This window comes from Astyanax mexicanus, chromosome 3 (genome assembly GCF_023375975.1).
Source record: "Astyanax mexicanus isolate ESR-SI-001 chromosome 3, AstMex3_surface, whole genome shotgun sequence".
Taxonomy (NCBI): domain Eukaryota; kingdom Metazoa; phylum Chordata; class Actinopteri; order Characiformes; family Acestrorhamphidae; genus Astyanax; species Astyanax mexicanus.
The window spans coordinates 62,302,501-62,317,096 of record NC_064410.1 but is presented as its reverse complement, the minus strand read 5'-3'; the positions used below and the strand labels follow the sequence as shown (position 1 = coordinate 62,317,096).

At 40.5% G+C, this 14,596-nt stretch overlaps 1 protein-coding gene across 2 annotated transcripts in view; it reads left to right on the top strand.

The window, feature by feature from the left end:
* wu:fc38h03 (acetylcholinesterase collagenic tail peptide) overlaps nucleotides 1-14,596 on the top strand; it is a 761,412-nt gene that overhangs the window by 653,531 nt on the left and 93,285 nt on the right. The window contains exon 18 of one of the 2 annotated variants that reach the window (XM_049476002.1): nucleotides 11,069-11,296. The exons of the other annotated variant lie outside the window; for it this stretch is intronic. The gene's annotated coding sequence lies outside the window, so the exon portion shown is untranslated. Of the gene's footprint in view, nucleotides 1-11,068; nucleotides 11,297-14,596 lie in introns of those variants that run through there. 2 annotated transcript variants of the gene reach the window in all.

The window sequence follows — 14,596 nt, the reverse complement described above, 5'->3', positions numbered from 1 at the left end:
TATTTCCTCAGTAAAACTCTAATATTAGTGCATAAAAGTATCCACGTTTGGTGATGTGAGGCTTGGATGAAGCTGTTGTTTTGCTCTTTAAGTAAAAGTTTTTAAAAAGTACTGGTTTCAAAACTACTTAAAGTATAAAAGTAAAAGTAATGTAAGGAAAAAAAAATTAAGCCATTAAGAACAAAAGCTTAGGCCACGCCCACAGAGTTCTATAGTGCACCAAAGCGACTGATAAAACCTGCATTAGAAGATTTAGTCAGAGCATATTCCCAGTATCTCATTGTTCTCAGAGATGAAGAGATCTGATTGGTGGAGAGTTCACTGAAAGCAGATCCAGGTAGCGGATGTTGGTTGGAGCTCAGAGGTAGAACTTGTGACAGAACCCGTCTCACACTAAACATGTGGAAAGCGTAAAGTGGAGACCTTTGTTTTGGGTCAGAAGTCAAGAGCTGTTTCTGGAGTCCTGGCCAGAGGGGGAGGGGGAGGGGTCAGTAATGACTGACAGATGTTTTTGAGGTTGGGGGAGGGGCCTGTTCACATTCAGCTCTTTGCTTTAATGGAAAATTCAAGTGTGACTGGTTTACACATAAAGAGCTGTAGTATCACCCTGTCTAACACACACACACAGATATACACACACACAAACACACACACACAAAGACACACACACATACTCTCTCTCTCACTTTCTCTCTCTCTAACACTTATATTGGATTCTAGCGTTTCTTAAATGTCCATGAGCAGCTCAGACTGTGTGTTTCTGCTTTTTCCTCCCAGATCCAAATAAACTCATTATAACAGACACAAGGTTTATTATATAGACAAACAGACAGACCTGCAGATAGACAGATTAACAGGCAGGTATACAGACAGAAAGACAGACAGATAGACAGATACAGCTTTTTATTTTCCTTACATTTGTCTGATTCATCTACTGGTGTGTCTGTAATACTACAATGCTTTTCTTCAATACATTTTTTCTAAATTGGATATACTGATTCCTATCTATCTATCTATCTATCTATCTATCTATCTATCTATCTATCTATCTATCTATCTATCTATCTATCTATCTATCTATCTATCTATAGTTATAAATAAAGAGAGAAAAAGAAAGAGAGAGAAAGCTAGACAGACAGACAGACAGACAGATAGATAGATAGATAGATAGATTAGACTACAGGCTTTGTTTTATACCCTGTGAAAGGAGCATTGATATGCTATCTATCTATCTATCTATCTATCTATCTATCTATCTATCTATCTATCTATCTATCTATCTATCTATCTATCTATCTATCTATATTTAATGGTATATCTATCTATCTATCTATCTATCTATCTGTTTATATAGATCTATATATAGTTATATATAGAGAGAGAGAAAGAAAGAGAGAGAAAGCTAGACAGATAGATAGATAGATAGATAGATAGATAGATAGATAGATTAGACTACAGGCTCTATTTTATACCCTGTGAAAGGAGCGTTGAGATGCTCATTACTATCTCACACCCCGCCAAACTAAGGTCTATTTTCACAGCTTCTGCCTGCCTGGTTTAAACAGCAGCAGAGCTTCTGAATATATCTACACTGATGGGCGTGGTGTTCTGGAAATGAGGTGTGTTCAGGTACATTTCTGGTGTATTGCTATCTTGGCAACGGAAAACACAGGACTGGACTCAGGACTGGAATCCCAAACACACTTCTGATAAAGGTCCTGCAGTTTATTCACTCCTCGTCCAGCAGGTAAACACTCTGTCACACAGTAACGCTAAGGGCCCGGCCCCCGAGCGAGCACAGGCCCCGGGCTGTGGCAGACTCCGCCAACTTGGCCTGAACTGGGTGGAAAGTAGAAGGAGGGAAAATAAGGAACCCCTGACTTCCTTTACAAACACCTACAAATCATCACTCTAAATCCAGCACTCAGAACCGGCCCCGCACAGCACCGGCCAAAACACACCGGCCCGGCCTTTATCTCAAATCTCAGCGCTCAGATTCCTGAGGCTGGTGGAAGCGGACGCGGGCGGATTAAATGGCTCTGGGGCGATTACTCCCATATTAAAAAAGCTCTGAAATAATATTTTCATGTGGTTCTCATAATGCGGCAGTAATGATCGCAAATTAAAGGTGCTGAATGCTCGCTATTGTACGTTTGAGTTTCTTTGTGTTGTAGAGCCAACTGAATAAGTCAGTCCGTCCACACACACACACACACACACATACACACACAGGACTCTATTTTATCGATTTATATGAGAGCCATCAACTGTGTGCACCATGCAGCCTGATTTAGGGAGTGTCAGTGTGTCTTTGCTATCGTAACGACTGGAAAAGTACACGTTCAGCTCTAAATGAGCAAAAGGATGTACTATGCTTGTAGTAATTCTCGTAATTAATCGTGGGTGTGGTTAATTTTTCGGCGTAACGTGAAATAAACCAATCAGAGTGTCTCTTGCTCAACATTCCCTTTAAGAGTAGATCAGGTGAGCTCTGACTTTGGCGGATTGCTATTTAAACAGTGCAGCGACCTGGACGTGTCCAACAAAAGCTTCTCAGCAGAGGAAACTGAGCTGCTCATTCACGCTTGTTTATTCTGTTCACTGTTGAGGTAAAAGTTGGGTTTGTGCACTGCTGTGTGTCCATGTGTGCATAACAAGCAGTGATGTACATGTGTTAAGGATGCAGCTGTGTTGACAATTTACTGCCAAGATAGTAATAAACGCCTGACTGTTGGCGTCTGTCTAGGTTGTATTCAGTCAGTGGAGCTCCTGTGTTTTCTGTTACCAAGATAAACAAGCAAAACTCCAGAAATGTACCTGAACACACCTCATTTCTTTCTGTTACTCTCTACTGCAGCACCATTTACACACTTACACACAGCACATTCACACTTTCATCAACATAAAAACTAGAAAAAAAACACAAAAACACAGAGAACTCTGTAACTATTAAAAGTAGAAGTTCTTTCTTTAGAGAAATTACAGATGAAGCCAGAGAGCGGTGAGAACTGTTTCCTAGTTCTCTTAGAAACTGGAGAAAAAAAAGAATATTTGTATTTGTAATTTGGGAGAAATGTTGTTTGTAGTTTATAGAATAAAACAACAATGTTCATTTTACTCAAACATAAACCTATAAATAGTAAAATCAGAGAAACTGATTCAGTGCTCTTATCTATTTTTGTGCAGAGCTGTATATATTGTATATGCGCGTGTGTGTGTGTGTGTGTGTGTGTGTGTGTGTGTGTGTGTGTGCACGCAGAGGTTAACATCTCAATCCTCTCTCTCTCTCTCTCTCTCTCTCTCTCTCTCTCTCTCTGTGAGGGGTTCATTGAGAGCAGTTATTCAGTGTGTCAGTTTGGGCCAGACTGTGAAAACAGAGCGAGAGAGGCTGAAAAGAAAGAGCAGAACACAAAAGAAAGAGAAGAAAGAGAGAGAGGAGGAGTGCGGACAGCAGCTGGAGACCAGGGCCTCCCGTTCCCACTGACACACACACACACACACACACACACACACACACACACACACACACACACTCTCGGACGTCCACATGCTGGCCAGGATCAACAGGCAGCTGAACTGGCTTTGAGTTGAGGCCATGATTTATTTCCACTGATAGGTTCCCTCAGCATGCTCTCTCTCTCTCTCCCTCTCGCGCCCTCTATAACTCTCCCTCAACCTCTCTCACTCTCTCTCTCTACCTCTCTCACTCTCTCTCTACCGCTCTCACTCTCTTTCTACCTCTATCACTCCCACACTACCTCTCACTCTCTCTTTCTACCTCTTTGTCTACCTCTCGCACCCCCTCTTACTCTTTACCTCCTTCTCTCACTCTCTCACTCTCTCTCTACCGCTCTCACTCTCTTTCTACCTCTATCACCCCCACACTACCTCTCACTCTCTCTTTCTACCTCTTTGTCTACCTCTCGCACCCCCTCTCTCTCTTTACCTCCTTCTCTCACTCTCTCACTCTCTCTTTACCTTTCTCTCACACTCACTCTCTGTCTATCCACCTCTTTCTACAGCTCCCACCCTCTCTCTCTCTTTCTCTCTCTTTCACCGTCACTTTTCCTGTACCCCTATCACTTCGCACTACTTCTCACACTCTCTTTACCTTTACCACCCTATCTAACTTTCCTCTTCTCTCATTCTTTCTCTACCTCTCTCCCTCTCTCTTTCTACCTCTCACGCCCTCCCTTTCTCTGTCTCTCTACCTATCTTTTACCCTCTCTCTACCTCTTTCTCTATCTCTCACTCATTCTCTACCTCTTTCTCACTCTCTCACTTTCTTTCTCTACTTTTCTTGCCCTTTCTCAATTTCTTTCTACCTCTCTCTCTTAATTTCCCACTGTCTCCCCCTCTACCTCTTTCTTTATCTCTCTCTAACTCTCTCGTCCTCTCTCATTTTTTTCTACCTCCCTCACTAAGTCTTTTGCCTTCTCTCACTCTCTCTCACTAGGTCTCTTACCCTCTCTGTCTCTCTCTCTACCTCTCTTGCCCTCTCTCACTCTTTCTCTACCTCTCTCTTTCTACCTCCATTGTCATCTCTTTCTCTCTGTCTACCTCTCCCACTAGGTCTCTCACCCTCTCTCACTCTCTCTCTCTGCCTCTCTCGCCCTCTCCTTTGTTACATTTCAAAAGCTCACACGCTTAACACTCGTCATCAGCATCAGCCCCCTGAAACACACTCTTTACACACACACACACTGTGCACACTGCCATCACACACACACACATGGTGGAGTACAGTGTATAGAGTGGGGTCAGGCTCCTCTCTGAGGATTCAGCCATCTGTCATCGCTGTTGTCTCGTGGATACGGATCAGCGCCTTTCATTTCTCGCTCATATGATTCTGTGTTTCTCACACCCACTGTTTTTTGAGGGAATATGCCTTCACATGTGTGTGTGTGTGTGTGTGTGTGCGCTGAGATGTGAAATGAATGACGATGGAGCAAATAGATGAAAATAGAACAGGCCCATTTGCTGAACTTACAGACGAGCACACACATCACTTCATTTCTTCATCCTGCAGAGAACACTTACAGGTTCTTTAGCTCATACTGAGTTCTCCTCATGTCTAAAGTCGACAGCAGGAACAACCTGGCAATAAAAAAAACTTTTTAGTAAATTTGTTAAATAATTTGACTTAGTAGGTAGTTGACGATAGAGTCTCTTTGTTCAGCATCTTATCCAGAGCACTGTCCTAGAAGGTGGCCTCTTCTGAAGGTGATGCACAAGAAAGCCTGGATAACTCGAACCAGGTCTTGTGGTCTGATAAGATCAAGATAAACTTTTTTGTTTGGCTCAGATGGTGTCCAGCATGTCTCTTGTCTACAGTCAAGCATGGTGGTGGTAGCATCATGGTCTAGGGCTGCATGAGGGAAACATCACTTCCAACATGAGTCTATAATGTGAGTGTGTATGAGTGTGTGTGTATGAGTGAATCTGAGCAGTCTGGTGGTGTGTGTGTGTGGGTGTGTGAAGGGTCTATGAAGTGTGTGTGTGTGTGTGTGTGTGTGTGTGGGTGTGTGAAGGGTGTATAAGTGTGTGTGTGTGTGTGTGTGTATGAGTGTATCTGGGCAGTGTGGTGGTGTTTCAGCTCCAGCACTGATGTCATGGCAGCTGCTGGATGTTTGACAGACAGATTCCCGCCTGTGAAACGGCAACCTGTGGTTGGCTGTCACTTTGACTGACAGCTGAGTGACAGCCAATAAGCAGAGGCCGCCACCCCCCCTGAGAGATCTGCTGACTGACACACACTCGGCTTTAGTCATCTGCTGTTCAATCAGCTCAAACTTCTTATACACATGTTCTCCTCCTCACTCAGTACCTCCTCCCTCCTTCCTCAGCTCTGCCTGAGTGTGTGAGAGTGTGTGAGAGTGTGTGACATTGTGTGAGAGAGTGAGATAGAGAGTGTGTGAGTGTTAAATACTTGAATGAGTGCTCCCAGTATTGCTGCAGAAGTTGAAGAAGTGGGCGAGATAAGCCTGCAGTGCTCAGATCATACACCACACACTGCATCAACTCTGTCTGGATGGCACTGTACTAGAAGGAAACCTCTTCTGAAGATGATGCCCAAGAAAGCCTGCAAACTGTGTACTGAAGACAAGCAGTCCAAGAGCTTTGTTCTCCAGACCCTAAACCCAACTGAGCACATGTGGGGCATCCTCAGGAGGAAGGTGAATGTTCAATCAATCTCAGCCACAAGAAAACACCTCACAACTTACACTGGTGTCAGAGATCCCTAGTAATTAAGTCACTGTCATTTCTCACATTCTGTAAAGTAAAATTCTTCTGTTATTTTTAGTATCTTATATATTTGTTTATATGCTATTTGTTTCTCCTATATCTTTATTTTTAATGAATTCAATACATATTCAATTCAATATGAATTCAATACATTATGTAACAAAACACTCCTCTATACACAGCCATCAGGATCACTTCTCACATCACTGTGTGGCCTAAGTGTGTGTGTGTGTGTGTATGTGTGTGTGTGTGTGTGTGTGTGTGTACATACTGGGTTTAGAATTTCTACTAAGAGTCAAAAACACTAAAATGTTTTAGATGTCAACTTCCTGAAACCCCACTCCTTCTTTCCCTCTCTCTATTTTCCCCTCTCTCTCTCTCTCCCCCTCCCTCTTTCTCTCTCTCTCTCTGTTTCTCTCTTTCTCTCTCTGTGATCAGTTTTCTTGGCGGCCAGAGTGACTAACAGCACACAACAATACAAAAAGAGAGAATAAAGACAGATGAAAAAAAGTAGCAAAAGAAGGAGAAATACTGAGAAAAAGAAGATGAGAGAGAAATAAAGAAAAAGAGAGAGATTTTGAAAGAGTAAAAGTTAGGGAAAGAACACACAGAGAGATAGAATAAAAGATACAAGAATTAGAGAGGGAATATAAGGGAGAGTCAGTTAAAGAAAGGAAAAGAGAGAGAGAGAGTGTGTGTAACCACAGGAAAGAATAAATAAAGAGAGAGGGAGAGGGGGACAGATTTAAAGAGACAGAAAGAAAGCAAAGAAAAAGGGAATGTTAGAGTGAGACAGATAGCGTAAGAGATACACCAAGAGAGAAAGAAAAAGAAAAGGTGAGAGATAGAAAGATATATATATATATATATATATATATATATATATAGAGAGAGAGAGAGAGAGAGAGAGAGTGAAAGAGAGAGTGATTGCGATAGAACATTAAAACAAAGGAAGATGAGAGAGATAAAAAGTGAGAAAGAGAGTGAAAGAAGCAGAATAACAGAGAGAGAGAGAAAGACAGAGAGATACAGAGTGAGAGAGAGATAGAGAGACACAGAAAGAGAGAGAGAGAGAAAGAGAGAGGGAGAGAGGGAGAATGCCATAAGTAAAAGAGATGTGTGCGGTAAACACAAATAAAATAAATACAGTCATCAGTCAGTAACATCAGGAACACATTCTGCTTGTACGTGTGTGTGTTTGTGTGTGTGTGTGTGTGTGTGTGTGTACACGTGATACACATCTGTGTACTGAACACAAATAATGTTTGAGCTGCCCGAGCCTCCTAATCTAAACCACCAATCAGCCGCTCCGCAGCCGAGGGCCCGGCTCCCTACTGCCGTCCTCACTATTTACATTTCAGAAAAAGAAGCCCTGTGTGCTCGCAGTGTGTGTGTGTGTGTGTGTGTGTGAACTCTCAGTGTGTGTGTGTGTGTGTTAGCTCTGCTCAAGTGAGTTAATTTCTGAAAGTACATTTGTTCAGTAGAGTTTAAATTCATGTGAAGTTGGTCCGAGACGCCGGGTTTCCACCGGGGTCACTCTCAGGCCTGACCACCAAAAAAAAACACGTAATTACGAGTTTCTGCTCTTACCTCATTTTTATAAAAACACTGGGTGGTTTATCTTGGACGTCTCAGCCCAGAGGCTTCGGGCCGCGCGTTCTGATTCCTCTCGGATCTCGAGCTGATTGGGAGAGAAACGTGGGGAACGTGTTTTATTTGGGGTTCTGTTTTTTTTGTAGACGCAATTATTTCAATCAAAATAACGGAAAACAGCCAAACACCCTCTTTATTTTGGCTCGACCGATCGCTCGATACGGGAGGAGGAAAAGCGCTGCTGATTCGGGCCGATGACTGAGATATTCTACTGAACGTGGCCGTCGTTTGAAGGTCCGGACCGTGACGGTTCTGTGGAATAACAGTGAGACTGACGTGAGGACGCGTGACCCGCCGCCCGGCCCGGAGTTCAGCAGACGAATAACACCGGCAGCTCCAGCGCAGGAGAAGCTGCAGAGCAGGACGTCTGTTTGGATTAAAATCATGTAGAAAATGTAAAGTGAGGTTTTCCTGAACCCGTCCAGATTCATACCGATTTATTCTGGCACACGGAAACCACATATCATCAGTGGGAAGACTGGAAAACGACAAACTGGCCCAGAGGTTTCCAGGGTCAGTCACTGAAACTCCACAATCTGAAGGTTTCTGGAGCTCGGCCACCATCATGTTACATTTCAGCCAATCACAGTCCCAATCCCAATTTCAATCTAAATATAAATTCTTGTAACACATCCTATGAAGGTTACGTCTATAAACAATTTATAAACCCATTATAATGCATTTATAAGGCATTATAAACATCAGTATCATATACAGCTCTGTAAATAAATGAAGAGAGCACTTCAGTTTCTGAATCAGTTTCTCTGATTTTGCTATTTATAGGCTTATATTTGAGTAAAATTAACATTGTTGTTTTATTCTATAAACTACAGACAACATTTCTCCCAAATTCCAAATAAAAAAGTTGATTTTTAAAGCATTTATTTGCAGAAAATTAAAAAAAAAAAGATGCAGAGCTTTCAGACCTCAAATAATGCAAAGAAAACAAATCATATTTATAAAGTTTTAAGAGTTCAGAAATAATCAATATTTGGTGGAATAATCCTGGTTGTTAATCACAGTTTTTTTCATGCATCTTAGCATCCTGTTCTCCTCCACCAGTCTTACACACTGCTTTTGGATAACTTTATGCTGCTTTACTCCTGGTGCAAAAATTCAAGCAGTTCAGATTGGTATGATGGCTTCTGATCATTAATCTTGATTATGTTTCAGAGATTTTCAATTTGGTAAAATCAAAGAAACTCATCTCTTAACTAATCTCAGCTGTTTGCATAAAATCAATGACTTTTTTACTGAAGTTCTTCTCCTGTCAGATTAACTCCTAATTTAATTCTAATTCTAATTCTCTTCTCTGCTGAAACTGAGACTCAGTTCTTAATCATGTTAATCTGAGCTAAAGGCTAAAGCTGCTGTTTCCATGTGGGTCAGCCAGACGTCTTCCTGTTGCGGTTTTTTTTTCTCCAGTTTCTAAGAGTCTTTATTTGAAGGTGTAGGAAACAGTTCTCACCGCTCTCTGGCTTCATCTGTAATTTCTAATCTAAAGAAAAGAACTTCTACTTTTAATAGATACAGAGTTCTCTGTGTTTTATCTGTGTCTTTTTCTAGTTATTATGATGATGAAAGTGTGAATGTGCTGAAAGTGTGTAAGTGTGTAAATGCTGCTGCAGTAGAGAGTAACAGCAGTAACACTATCTGTTCCAGCACTACAGCTTTAATACAGACTAAGAGCTTGATAAATTGACATGTTATAAAATCCATTTGCAAAAAAAAAAATCCTGTCACTATTAATATATTCCCATGATAGTCACTTCTGTCACTTTACTTTTTCTTTCCAATCTTTTTCTTACACATTTGGAGATTCTCCGCTCATCTTTACTCCTCAGGCACTCATTGTCGTGATGCTTATTGCTATCTTACACCCCATCAACAGTCTATTTTTATACCTTGCGTCGCGCTGTTAAAATAGCGTCAGAGTTTAGGAATATATCTACACTGATGGGTGTGGTGGTGGTCTGGAAGTGAGGTGTGTTCAGGTAAATTTCTGGTGTGTTTCTATATATTTTGGTAGTGGAAAACACAGGAGCTCCACTGACTGATTAAAACCCTGACCACAGTCGATCATCAGAATCCAGTCCTATAGCTGGATATAACTTTACTGTTCCCTTTAATGAGCTGCTGGAGTATCTTCACAACGTGAACGAGCAGCTCAGTATCTGTCTCTGCTGAGACTCACTGCAAAAGCTCTGCGCTGTTAAGATACGAACACACCAAAGTCAGAGCTCACCTGACTCTTAAAGGGAATGATAACTGGCACACTGATTGGTTTATTTTATGTAACGGCCAAAATTAAGCACACCCATACTTAATTAAGAGAATCAAGGCTTTTTTTTTGTGCCCTCATGATACCAAAGACACACCAACACACCCTAAGTCCAGCTGCATGACCACCCTAGTGAAAGAAAAAACTACTGTGAACTACTGTAACTGTTGTTTTTCACACACTTTGCTAAAAATGTGCAAAAATATATTTGGAAATAAGTATTATAGAAGTGTACTTAAGTTTGTAAAAGTGTACTTCATATTACACTATATTGTACTTTAAAAAAATATAATTAAAGTTTACTTTCAAACATTAGCATAATAAATTCAAGCATAATATAATTGTACTTTAAATACAGTATATGTTAGGTAAGTATATAAATCTGTTAGTATATTTACAGCATACTTAGACATTTCTCAATATGTTTTAAGTACAAGTACAAATATATATTTTTCACCAGGGCAGTGCACTATAGATCACTAAAATAAGGTCTTCTCCAGTGGATAAAGACAGTGTTACTGACAACCTGCTACAGGAAGTGAGGTAAATGAAGACAGAGGTGAAGTGCTGAGTGTGAGGAGTGTGTGTTGTGTGTTGTGAGAGTGGAGCTCAGAACTGGGTCAGTGAGTGGGCCTCAGCTCACTAAACTGCACTAATGGGCTTTAATTGGTCTTTATTGCGCTGAATTGAGTTTAATTGGGACTGGAGCTGTAATCTTAAAGACTTATCACAAACCACAGATCCCTGGTGCCCAGACAGCTCCACACCCTGCCAGTGACCCGGCACACGCATACACACACACACACACACACACACACACACACATTTTGCAAGTTTGCAGCATCTTTTTTTACATGAACTATGAAGAAAGACAGTCAGTTTTAAGAGGTAGAGTCTCCTGGAATTCAGGCTTTCAGTTAACAGCTGTGCTGAACTCATCAAGAGTTAATAACTTGAATTTCTTGTCTCTTAATAATGTGTTTGAGAGCATCAGTTAAAGTAAAGTAGTGAAGAGGTAGAGTTACAGGTATACAGTGAATAGTGAATATTTGAGTAATGTTCGAATCCAGGTTATGAGAAGCAACAACTACTCAACTAAATAAACAAAAAAATGATTTAAGATAAAAATGAAGGTCAGTCGCCACAAATACCATCAAAAACATTATAGTGATGAAACTGGCACTCATCAGGACCACCTCAGGAAAGAAGAGCAAGAGTTTCCACACACACACACACACACACACACACAAGTACATGTACAGTGGATGTGTATTATGAGTTATATTGTATCAGTGGTGATTATAGTGGTTTAGTTCAGATCGGCTTTTACAGAACAGAGGATTGAGTTTTTTTGGATTTGTTTCTCTTGGTTTCTCAGTAAAACTAGAAAAATATATATTTTAATAAAATATATTAACCGATTTTTCAGAATACAGTTACCAGGTCTCATGTCTAGGATATATGATTACTTAATTCATTAATTTAACCATGCAAAGATTAATTTAACCAGGATAAAAAGTTTTTAACCAGGCAATAAACAATTTAAACGGGCAAAGATTCATTTAATCATACAACAATTAATATTACCAGGAAAGGATTAATTTTACCATGCGAAAATTAATGTGACCAGGCAATGATTAATTTAACAATGCAAAGTTTTATTTAACCAGGAAACGATAAATTCAACCAATCAGAAATGTATTTACCATTTTTATTGTCACAGTTTAGCCCATGTCTGTCTTGTGTTTCTCCCTCATTTGGTCTCTTGTGCTCCTGCCCCTCTGTTTACCTGTGGTGTTCCCAGCCATGTGCTATTGTGTTTTGGTCCTGTCTCCGACCTAGCCCCACCCTGTCATCAGTCATTTGTAACTCCGCCCCCCTCATTACCTCCACAGGTGTCCCTAGTGTGTGCCTGTGTATAAATACCCCATGTGCTCCTTTCTTGTTTGTCGCGCTTTTTGTCTAAACTTGTCATGTTACTCTGTCCAGATTGTGTTTATCTGTCTTGTTTGTCCTCAGTGTTTCAGGTTTGCTTTATTTAGTTTGTTTCTTTGTTTGCTTTGTTTGCTTGTTTGGTTCAGTATTTTGGTTTATCCTCTGTTTCATAGTGTTTTGTTTTAGTTACCTTTTCTTTATATACTGCCTAGTGTTCTTTTCTTTGTTAGTTTAAATATGGAGAATAAAAAAGACTTGCATTTGCATCCTGCCTCCTCCTCTTCGTTACAATTATTATGTATTAAACATTTAACCAGATAAAATATACTTTTATCAGAAAATGATTTATTTAACCAGACAGCAAAATGTTTTGCATGGCAAATAATCATTTTACTAGCAAATCATTCATTTTATCAGGTAGGAGTTGTTTAACCAGACAACATAACATTTTACCAGCGGAAAAAGTAATTTTAGGTGGACAAAGAATGATTTTTTATATTATTTTGACCTGGCAAAGAATCATTTTTCATTTTTCTTTAAACAAAAGAACCGAATCGAAAAAAGTCAGGACAGGAACGTCTATGAAAACACACACACACACACACACACACACATGCTGATGCTATAAAAAAGGTTCTGTTATTGTTCAGCAGAGTGGGCCAGTCTGAGACAGGGGGTTTCCTTCCTCCGACTGCAGGGGCCGAGCGTGATTAAAGAACTGCAGCTGATATAAACAAACACCAATCAGAAACAGGAACACACACACACACACACATTTACACACACTAACACACACTTACACACACACACACAAAACGTGTGTTTCCTGCACTGGACTGAACTGAACGCTTGTGATGGATCATCGTCACCCAGCTGGCAGCTTCTGTCCATTATGTCACCCTGCAGCTTTAGAACACCACGTTTACCAGCAACCACAAGAACCACCCCAGACCTGCTGAACACCCACTGCTCCAACAGGAGACATCCTGCACACACACACACTCACAGTCTCACTGATCGTGACGCTATTCTTTTATTTGCACCTGTGTTTCTGAACGCAGCGTGGCATGGATTATCATTAATCTGAATAACCCTCATTTTACACAAATCACAGCAAATTACAGCAAATTACAGAAACTCTCACTTTCCCAGCTCACGCCTCCACGCTCTCCTCCGCTGAGAAGATCCAGAGCCCTGCTCCCTCCATCCCTCCATCCCTTTATAGAGACGTAATTCTAGAACTCAGCAATGTTCTTCTGAAAAGGCCAGCTGAGGGAAGCGATCGTCTGTGAGTATGAAGCACTGCTGTTTAAATATGCAGAGTTACGGGGGCGAGTAACACAAAAGTAACACAATAGTTACTTTTACTGGTAACTAGTTACTTTTATAGTAAAGTAACTCAGTTACTTTTTTAAAGAAGTAACTAGTAACTATACTGCATGCGGACTGCATTTGAAAAAACAGGAGGACCAGTGAGTTTTTAGGAGTTCAGTAGCTCCTCCATTTCCACTCGCTGTTGTGATTTTAACGTGGGTCTCCGTGGAAACACCCCAAGCGCCCAGGTGTAATTACAGTGCGCGGCAGTGGACAAATAGCTATTTTACCAAAGTATTTATACCAGGGCTGTAAACGTTAAAGCATGCGATTAATGCATGTGATTAATTTTGAATCAGTAACATGCTATTAATATTTTAATGCAAATTAATTACGTCACCAGGTTTAACCCCAACTTTCACATAATCTTATCACTATATTTACTTTCTCGCTCTTGCCACAGACCGCTCTGACCAATCAAAGGAGACTGATGTGCTCGCGTGGTTTATTGGTGCTAATTTGGTGAGTTTAGGTTTTCATACCTGTGTGAAAACAAACCAAACAGAGGGAGAAAACTCTGCAAATAAACATAGAAACTAAAATAAAAGAATAATGAAACCACAGAAATTAGGTTTAATTACAATAACGCCATTACACACTTGCTTTTACTCTCTTTCACCCTCTCGCTTCGTCTGTTTTCCTGTCACACTTTCGCTTTTCCTCTCTCTTTCACACTCTCACTTCTTCTATCTCTCTTTCCTATTTTCTCTTTTTCTGTCTCTCTTTTACACTCCCGCTTTTTCAATCTTTTTATACTATTGCTATTTCTATCTCTTACACTCTCACTTTTCTCTTAGAAGCTCTCGCTTTTTCTGTTTCTCTTTCACACTAACGCTTTTACCTTCTTTCACACTTCCGCTTTTTCTGTCTCTCTTTCACAATCTTGATTTTTCTGTCTTGCTTTCACACTCTTCTTCTGTCTCTTTTTCATACTATCGTTTCTTCTGTCTTTCTTTCACACTCGCTTTTTCTGTCATTTACAATTTTGCTTTCCATACTTTCACACTTTCGCTTCTTCTTTCTCTCTTTCATACCATCACTTTTTCTGTCTCTCTTACACTTTCTCACTTCTTCTGTCTCTTTCTCACTTTTTCTCTCGCTTTTTCT